The sequence below is a fragment of the Mus musculus genome, chromosome 2 (assembly GCF_000001635.26).
Source record: "Mus musculus strain C57BL/6J chromosome 2, GRCm38.p6 C57BL/6J".
NCBI lineage: Eukaryota > Metazoa > Chordata > Mammalia > Rodentia > Muridae > Mus > Mus musculus.
The window spans coordinates 153,844,753-153,854,349 of record NC_000068.7 but is presented as its reverse complement, the minus strand read 5'-3'; positions in this window follow the sequence as shown (position 1 = coordinate 153,854,349).

The window sequence follows — 9,597 nt, the reverse complement described above, 5'->3', positions numbered from 1 at the left end:
CAGTCAGCAAGCTGTGCTGTAGGTGACAGTCACCTGGGACCTGCCAGGGCCTGAGTTGCTTGAGGACACCTCCACAACTCTTCACAGTTACAGAAGATTCCAGGGAGTGGGGGAGCTGGCATTATGGAGCTGTGCAAAGAGAAGACAATGGCTTTGCCTGTTCCACCCTGGGGGGCAGTGCATTGACTCCTCCTCAGATAGGACGACACAGGCCACAGCCAGCAGACACTGCACTCAGCCCTGCCCAGGTGGCCAAGCTTGCTGACTCCCCACCCTTCCCTCCAGCACGCTCCCTATCATCTGCCAAAGCCAATGGTCCAGGAGTGGAAAGTACAGGCCACAGTGCAGCTGGTGTGCCCACCAAGGCACAGGGGGTAGGCCTTTTGGGGGAAGCCTCTATCAGAGAAACAAGTGACCCCTAAGGCTCCCCCTGCCATCATCATCTCAGACCCTCACCTCTCAACCCCACAAGCCTGATTCAGACATGTGTGGGCCATGAGCCAGGGCAGCAGTCAGGTGTCCCAAGCCACTGAGACAGACCCGGAGGTATAGGACGCCAAGTCACCCCCAAGGCCCCCAGGCCCCCAGAGTGGCGCCTCTGATAAACCCAGATCAAGTCTCAGGGATTTAACTAATCCCCTTAATCTCTGGGGCCAAGCCAGTGTGAATGGAGCAGACTGAGACACACAGACTCCAGGATAGGCAGGAGGTCCCCCGGACAGGCAGGAGGTCCCTGGCTCCACCCTTTTCCTCCTCCCCCCTCTCCCCCCCCCTCCCGTGCCCTGTACTCCCTCCCTCTAACCTTCAGTTTCCCTGTCTGGACCAGAAGATGATAGCTTTCTCCCCTTCCTGGTGCTGAGAACTGGTGTGGTGTGAAAGGACTCTGGTGGCTGAGGTGGTGAGTGGGCAGCTTAGCAGGACTTGGGAGGTGGAGGCAGGAGGATTGAGAAGTTTAAGGTCATCCTCAGCTACACAGTCAGCTCAAGGCCAGCCTGGGCTGTATGAGACCCTGTCCAAATTCAGTGAGCTGCCTTGAGCACAGTCAAGAGATGCCATGTCTTTGTCCTCCAAATGAAGTCTGCGTCTGAGCCTGCATGCACCAATGATAGCAGGAAGTCCCCTCCCCACCACTTCTCCAGTCTCTGTCCCCTCCATGTCAGCTTTGGACAGAGACTGTGAGACTACTGGTTACCTGTCCATCATTCTAAGATCAACAGTGGATGGTCCCCACCCTTTCCTTTCTCAACATTAGGTCCCAGGGCTTACAGAAACTCAAAACCGCAAGCTCCTGCAGGGACTGTGGTCACATGAAACAGCCTCTGCTCCCAGCAACCTGTCTAATCTGCTGTCCCAGGCCTGGACAGTGCGGGTCTGGGGTTTCAGGGTCTCAGGTTCTGAGGAGGAATGACTATGGCCAAGAGAGATGAGCCTTCTGACCCTGGGGCTTTCCCTAGGTAAGGCCAAAGGAACCCCTAGCCCAAGTGTGCTAGGATAGCTGGCCTAGACAGGGAGGCAGGCAGGAATGGTACCACCTAAGAAAAGACACTGTGATGGTGCCACTGTGGAGGGCCAGGGTCCCTATCCCGTGAATGTGTGTGCCCAGGTGGACAGCCTGCTTTGGAGAATAGGGTCTGTGGATTTTCTTTCCTGGTTCTGAGGTAGCCACCTCTCCTTTGGAGGGATTCTGAACCGAAGACTGGAGAGGAATACCACCCATTCCTTATTTAATCATCTGAATTACCAGGAGGGGCTCTCTCATTTTCTAGATGAAACTCAGAGAAGCCAAAACACCAGCCCAGTGTTAGCCAGTCTGTATGGAGAGCCGGGAGGACACCTAGTGAGTTTAACAGCAGAGATGAGCCGGGTTCAGGGACCTGCCTGGCCTGGGAGGTCAAGCCTGCTCCAGGTTCTGTGTGTGAACCCTTAGCTAGGTCCCTTTTCCTCTGTAAGCCTCTGCTCTCCCCTGTAAAGGAGAGTCAAGACACCCTCAGATGTCCACAACAGGGCAACCATATCCCCACTAGATACCATGGGCTAACAAATAAAAAGCCTATGGTAAAGACTGGCCTGACAAGACACGCCCGCTGTTGCAACCGTGGCGTCAGTGTCATGAGAGTAACCAACCACCTTCTGGTTGGATTTAAGGTCCACTCCACAGGTTGAAACCCATATGAGGTCAAGAATCTGTGGCTGGACAAGACACAAGCCCAGGGGAGAACGTACTGATAAGATTCTGCTAAATGGACCTCACATTAAACGAATGACTTTTTATATACATCTCTCGGCTCTCATTAGAGAAACTTCTTTTTGTGGTGGATGGTGATTAACACAGACCCTCAACTAAAAATCAGCACTCAGAAAAAACCACACCATAGAGTGCGTAGGCCACAGTGGGACGTCTGCGACACACTACTGCTTCCACAACGAGACAGTTGCTTTGTTGGTTTGTTTTTCTTTTTTCTTTTTCTTTTCTTTTCTTTGCAGGGGAGGTTGAAAGTCAATATAAAGTTTAAAAAATATATATGAAGGAGGCCGGGCGTGGTAGCACATGCCTTTAATCCCAGCACTCGGGAGGCAGAGGCAGGCAGATTTCTGAGTTGAGGCCAGCCTGGTCTACAGGGTGAGTTCCAGGACAGCCAGGGCTACACAGAGAAACCCTGTCGTGAAAAAAAATATATGAAGGAGCCAACTGACACTGGAAGAACTGGCAGCTAAGACAGATGTGGCAGCACGCCCCCAACCCCAGCAACCCAGGAGTTGAAGCCAGAGAACGGCAGGTTCAATGCTCAGCTAGGTTATGTAGGGAGAGCCTGTCTTATTAACAAAATGTAAACATGACAAAACATGACAGGGATTAGTTTATTAGAATAAATTTCAAGGCCAGACTTGTTTTCACGTATAGACGCAATGGAAGCCTCCTTGACTCTCTTTTTCCCATAATTCCACTAAAGACTAAGTTGTCGCACACCCCAGTGCCAGTGGACCACCCCAGAGGGCCTGGCATCTCCAGCCTCTCAATCCAGAGTGCTCTGTGGGGTGATTTACAGATGTCCTCGGAGCTTGTCTCCTAATTCATAAAAATGATCTGTTGGGCATGTAGAAAGCTCAGACAAGTCCCTGATGAGAAGAACGGCCACCAGGTGGCACTGGGGGCCAGAAACTCAAGGCTGACAAACTCCTCCAGGGTGACCACAAGCTTACAACCACAAATAAGAATATGGAACCTCCTGAAATGCCCTGGGGGTGCGGGGAGGGCAATGTAGCTGCCTATCATGCTTGGCAGAAAGCATTCTAACGTCAAAAAGGTCCAGATGATTTGGCTGAGCCAAGAGGCGTAGAGCCATCGATGGACGCCAGAGAGCTATTGGCAGGCAACCCTGAGAGCCGTGTACCCCCAGATCAGTTGTCCTCATGAGCCCAGCTCTGGTGCCTGCCTCATCTCTGGTCTGATGATTTACTGACATGTTTTCCAGGAAGGATGTGGCTCCCTCATCTGGCCATGTGGAGGAACTGTAACAGCCTTGGCTGGTTGAGCACAGTGCTATCTGAGTTTTGGTCTGATGCGACTGTGCCCTGAAGTCATGTGCTTGCTACCTGTTAGAGTGTCATCACAACAGCCCCACCCCCACTGCACCCCTCACACTCTGCCCAGAGAGTCAAGATAAGGCATAGACTGTAAGTTTTGCTTTTTTGTATCAATTGTTTTAAGGTTCAGGGGCTCCATGGTTAAGAACTATTTGCTTCTCCAGAGGATCCCAGATTCCCAGCACCCACGTGGCTACTAACAACTGTCCAACTCCAGTTCCAGAGGACCCAGTGCCCTCTTGTGGCCTCTTCAGGCACTTCAGAGACACATGGTTTGGAGACATACATGCAACAAACTGTCCATACACATAAAATTTTGAAGAAAAAAAATTTTCCAAACAAGTGTTCTCTGTGGTGTGGTCCTGGATGTCTTGGAACTCTGTTGACTAGGCTGGCCTCAGAGATCTGTCTCTGTCTCCTGTGTTCTGTAACTAAAGACAGGCACTAAAGACTGGCAAAGAATTTTTTTTAAATAGGCTCTGCAGTCAGTCTTCTTCCTGAGTTCAAATCCCAGCCTTACCTTGAACCACCTATGTGACCCTTGGGCAAAAGACTCGGCCTCTCTGTGCCTTGGTCTCGTCATCTGGTAGACTGAGATAATATCAGACCCAATGTCTAAGAATTGTTGCACAGGAAGCACTCAGTGCCTGTCATTATTGTCAACACAGCTAAGGCCATTGCTTATTCCTACCTGTGTGAGAGCAGGGTGGGAAGGGGCTCAGCGTTCCCTGGGCCTATGGCTCAGAGCCACACCCTGACCTGGCCCAGGAGACTCCTACCCTGAAAAAGTGATCCTGGATTCCCATCCCAGGCCAGGCTTGAGTGAGAGTAAAGACAGAGGCTAGCATCTCCACAGAGGAGCCAGGAGCAGCCAAGATCCAGAGGCTCTCTGGTCAGAGCCATCCACCCCTGAGTCTAGCCATGCTTACCTTTCAGTATCTCTGCCGGGGACAGATAGATACTGAAGCTCAAAGAACAGTGGTCATGAGCCTCTGTGATCCCCAGGAGAGACCTTATCTGGACCCCCAAAGGAGGTCTTATTCACCTCCTGTGATAGTTGGTTCTAAAAGCCAACTTGCCACAATTTAGAATCACCTGACTAGGGAGTCTCACTTGAGAAATTTTCTACACCCTGTGGGGAATTGTTTTATCATATCCTGAATGTGGGTGGCACCTTCCCTTAGCAGCCCAGATTTTAAAAAAAAAAAAAAAAGTGTCTTACTATTCTATTGCTGTGTAGACACCATGACCAAAGCAACTCTTATATGAGAAAGCATTTAATTGGAGACTTGATTACAGCTTGAGAGTGTTAGTCCATGATCATCATGGTGCTGGAGAACAGAAAGTGTGTGGTGCTGGAGCAGTAGCCGAGAGCTTTACATCCTAATCTGCAAGCAGCAGGCAGAGATCAAGACACAGAATGGGCCTGGCCAGGACCTTTGAAACCTCAAAGCCCACCGCTGGTAACACACTTTCTCCGAGAAGGCCACACCTCCTAATCCTTCCCAAACAGTTCCACTAAGTAGGGACCAAGCACTCAAACAGGAGAGAATGGCCTCTCAAGGCTATTCTCATTCAAACCATCACGTGAGGGAAAGGGAAGACTATTCACTTGATTTCCTTTCCTTTTTCCTCTGGCTAAGGAGTTCATTTACCCCACTGTTCCACTGTTGACTCCTCTGCTGAAATTAGAAGCAACTTTTCTGGTCAGCTTCCAATGTGGGCTAAGGACCAGTGGCTCTTCAAGAACACTCCAAAGCTTTGGTGACAGAATTGGACCTACTGAGACACTTAACCTCATCGACTCAACCACCATTGGGCTCTTGGTCTTTCAGGCTTGAGACTGTTGTTGACTATTCTATTGTGTAAGCTGATTTAATAACACTGTGTGTGTGTGTGTGTGTGTGTGTGTGTGTGTGTGTGTGTGTGTGTATACATGTGTGCATGTGCTTGGTCCACACAGTCTACTTCACCTTTGCGGCTTGCTTAGTCTTAAGCCTGGCTATTGGTCTGGTGGTAATGATGGGTGGGGCCTGAAGGAGGCAAGCATTCACTTGCCTGGTGTCTACTTCAGACAAGCTCTACAGACACAAAGGATAATTGCTCAGGCAAGTGCAGAGAGCTGCAACACTGCAGGAGGTAGGAATGGGGAGTTGGAAATGCGTCCTCTGTGAAGAGTGGGGAGATTATTTCATTCATTCAGCAAGGTGAGTACAACTCCAACCTCCTCAGAGTCCTCCCACACATCCCTCAGTCCCAAACTACAGGATCCCATTCTTTTTCAATCAGTTTAACAGCAGACATCCTTTGATGCTGGTAATTTGCATTGTAAGTCAGCCAAAATGTACATGTCTAATGAGGATTCGGGTTTGGTTTTCAGAAACTTGAGATCTTTAACTGCTACAAAGACGACTCTCTTCCAGGGCACACTTAGAAGCATTTAGATGACTTATGACCATTTGGGGTTGATCAGTTTTATCACCGAACTTACCTCTTTTTGCTTACTTTGTCCAGAGATGTGGAAGGGAGCCGGTCAGTGACCTGGTGGCAAGTTGACTACACTGGACCATTTCTGTCATGGAAGGGGCATGGAGTAGACTATTTCTGGAATAGACTCCTGTTCTGGTTATGGGTTTGCTTTTTCTACACATAATGCTTCCACCACGAGGAACAAAAAACATTCCAGTGAAGTGAAGGCTAAGACTTCCTCCTTCGACACCTTGGGCTCAGAGTGCCCTCAAGTCAATGGTGTTAGGCAGTGCCATTGATCCAGACTGATGGAGTGGAATTGGACTAAGAATCTAAGAAATAAAATTAAGATCACTGAAAAACAAGAACAACCCATTTCAGGACAGATGATAGCCTAGACCCTTTAAGGGATGAAGATTTGAGTAAAGTCTCCAGCTAAAAAGCCAAGACCTACTGAGCTGCTTACTCAGAGTGGAAGAAATAGAGGAGGCATAAATACCAGCTAAGGTCACATGACCAGTTACAGAAATGAGGATTGTAACTGACATGAATGTTTCTGCCTATTTGTAGAAAATACGTTTATGCATATATTAAGTAGATGATTGTGTTTTCTTCTGTTTATTATGTGATGTTGATCGAGACATCAGTGGTTGTGTTGTAAAATTATATAATCATATTTAACTTGTGGGACACTAAAAGACTGTGCACTTCTCAAGGGATTTAGAAGCCAAGTTCTCTGGCTCCTAGAACACTATATTCTAAGCTCCAGTTGCTGGCCATGGGAGCAGCAATGTTTGGTCTTTTCCCTGCTGGAATTCCTTTTGCTTTGGTATGTTTGTTCATTTGCTTCGACTTTATTTTTCTCTTCTGGAATAAAGAATGTAATTTACTTGGTAATATAATACGTTGAAAAGATGTAATTTGTCCTTTATACATCCACAGGAGCTTATAGTCAAGAGATTTGGGGACATCTGGGGACCTTTTAAAGTTAGCTATATTTGGGGCTGGAGCGATTCCTCAGCAGGAGGAGTGCTCTCCCAGGCCCAAATCCCAGCACCCACATGGAGGTTCACAACCATCTCTAACTCTGGTCCTGGGGGATCTGACTTCCATGGGCACCGCCTACATGTGGCACATGGAAGAAATACATGCAGGCAAAACATCCATAGATATATAATAATAACTTGTTTAAGTTAGACCACATTTTACATTATAAGATAAACATGAGACTTTGAGGTCGAGGTGTGGAAGGCTATGATTTTTAAGGTGATGTGTTTCTGTGTCAAGTTGACAAGGGATGGGCTGTGATGGTTTGTTTTAAATGTCAACTTGTCACATGTAGAAGGGACCCATTGTCTCCATTAGACTACCCTATGGGTACCCTCTGTGAAGAACTGTCTGGATTGCCTTAACTGATGTGGGGAGATCCACCCCAGAGGTGAGTGACACCTTCCCACAGCTTCCCAGATGGAGGAGAGGAGAGAGAAATCATTCACTCTTCCCTCTCACACTGAGCTAAGTTCCCGTTTGTTGCTGCTTGCTCCTTTGCTGATAGAACCGGCTTTTTCCAGGCTTACAGCTTGGGTTGAGAGCCAGTGGCTCTCCAGGAACCCCCCAGGCCCTTCGCGATAGATCACGACTGGGGAACAGTGGGGTTCTTGGGCTCTCTGATATAAGTCAGCCATTGCTGGACAACTCTGCCTGCTGAAGCGCCCATCCTCAAGGACCAAGCAACTAACAAAAGCTACCAGGTTCTCAGCTCCCTTGAGTGTGAGTGTGAGCTGCTGTTGGATTATTTCAACAAACTGACCTTTCCAAAGGAGTCACATGTCAGATATCCTACACATCCAACATTTAAGTTGGTTCATAACAGCATTGAAATTACAGTTATGAAGTAGTAACAAAAATAATTTTATGGTTGGGGGTCACCGTGTCATGAGAAACTGTATTAAAGGGTTGAGGCACTAGAAAGGTTAAGAACAGGTCCTAGAGAACTCTGATACACCTCCAATTGAGGAAGATTTTTCTAGATTAATAGTTACTTGTGAATATGGTTGCACACATGAAAGGAAGTGAGGCAAAGGTCAGTTTGCTCAAAAGCAGATGACTTCTGGCTGCTGATGAGGCACAAGCCACCAGGGCCCTGGACCTTGTTTTAAGAGTCTATTAGCATAGACTTGTAAATGGCCCCTACTCTGGACTTGAAGTGTAAGCTGGTCTCCCTCAGAACACTGCCACCCCCAGGCACTGAGGCTGCTCAGAAGCCCCCAGGACCACTTGGTACGCTAGCCAGGAGTGGAGTTTCAAACTTCTGTCTCAGCAACCCACTCCCACAACACCTGACCCAGGATCCAGTACATTCCACCCATAAGAGATGCACAAGAGAGGCTGGACAATGGCTTGGTGGTAAAACACTTGCCATGCAAGCAAGGGGGCCAGGGTTCCGATTCCCAGCACCCACAGATCGGTGAACTCTGGGGTCAGTGAGCAACCTCGTCTCTATATAAAGGAAGGAAAATACCTCACATCAACCTTGGGCCTGCATGTGCTCATGCACACATGAACAAGCACTGGCACACATATGTGTGCCTACATACATGAGAACACACACACACACACACACACACACACACACACACACACACACATATATATATATATATATATATATATATATATATATATATATAACACAAACATATTAAAAAGTTAAGAAATGTACATAAAGGGGCCCTCTGTGAGGAGCTTGGGGACCTAGGTCCTCCAGCCTTGTGGCTTGTGGAGACCCAGCCCAAACCCCGAGGCCTAAGAGGTTCTGGTTTCTTTGACCCCTCTTTCCTGTGCTACAGCTGAGCCTTGAGCCCACTGCCTCTCTGGCTGGCTCCAAAGAAGGCCTCAGCTCTGCTAGTCTTGATGCCTGGGGTTGCTGGGAGGTGGCATCATCCCTGGAAAGGATGGCCTCTGATGACTCTGCTCTGCCCAGAGCCACATGCCATGTTCCCCCAAAGAGCCCCTGTTCAAGTTGGTGGGACCTCAGGCTTCACAGCCTTTGAATGGAATCTCCTGTATCTAGGATTCCACATATGGCCCAGAGTTGGCCTTCTGAAAGGGACGGACCAGGCAGAGCTTGAGACCGGTGCTTCTGGCCAAAAAGGATGCTTCAAGTCCAGAGTAGGAGCCATCTGCTTACATGCTCAGATATCCTTAATACAAAGCACAGAGCAGCTTCCAAACTAGAGCAGGGGCTGATGGCCAAGGAAGACAGACATCAGGGACAAAGGACAAGCAGACACTCAGCACAGAATGACTTCTGTGAGGCTGAATCAGGCTGCTGAAGTATTGGGCATCCAACCATATGATCTACCTGTCATGCCACACAGAACCCTAGCAGGGTGGGCATGCTGCATGGTGGTCAAAGCACCCAGGAATCCGGAGGTGCAGGCCCCTCTCTGTCTTCTTAAGGTCTTTCCAGGCATTGTGACCTGTTCTACGGCATAGCAGAGACCTTTGAGGGTGAGAGACAGAGCCCAGCCAGGTCACCTG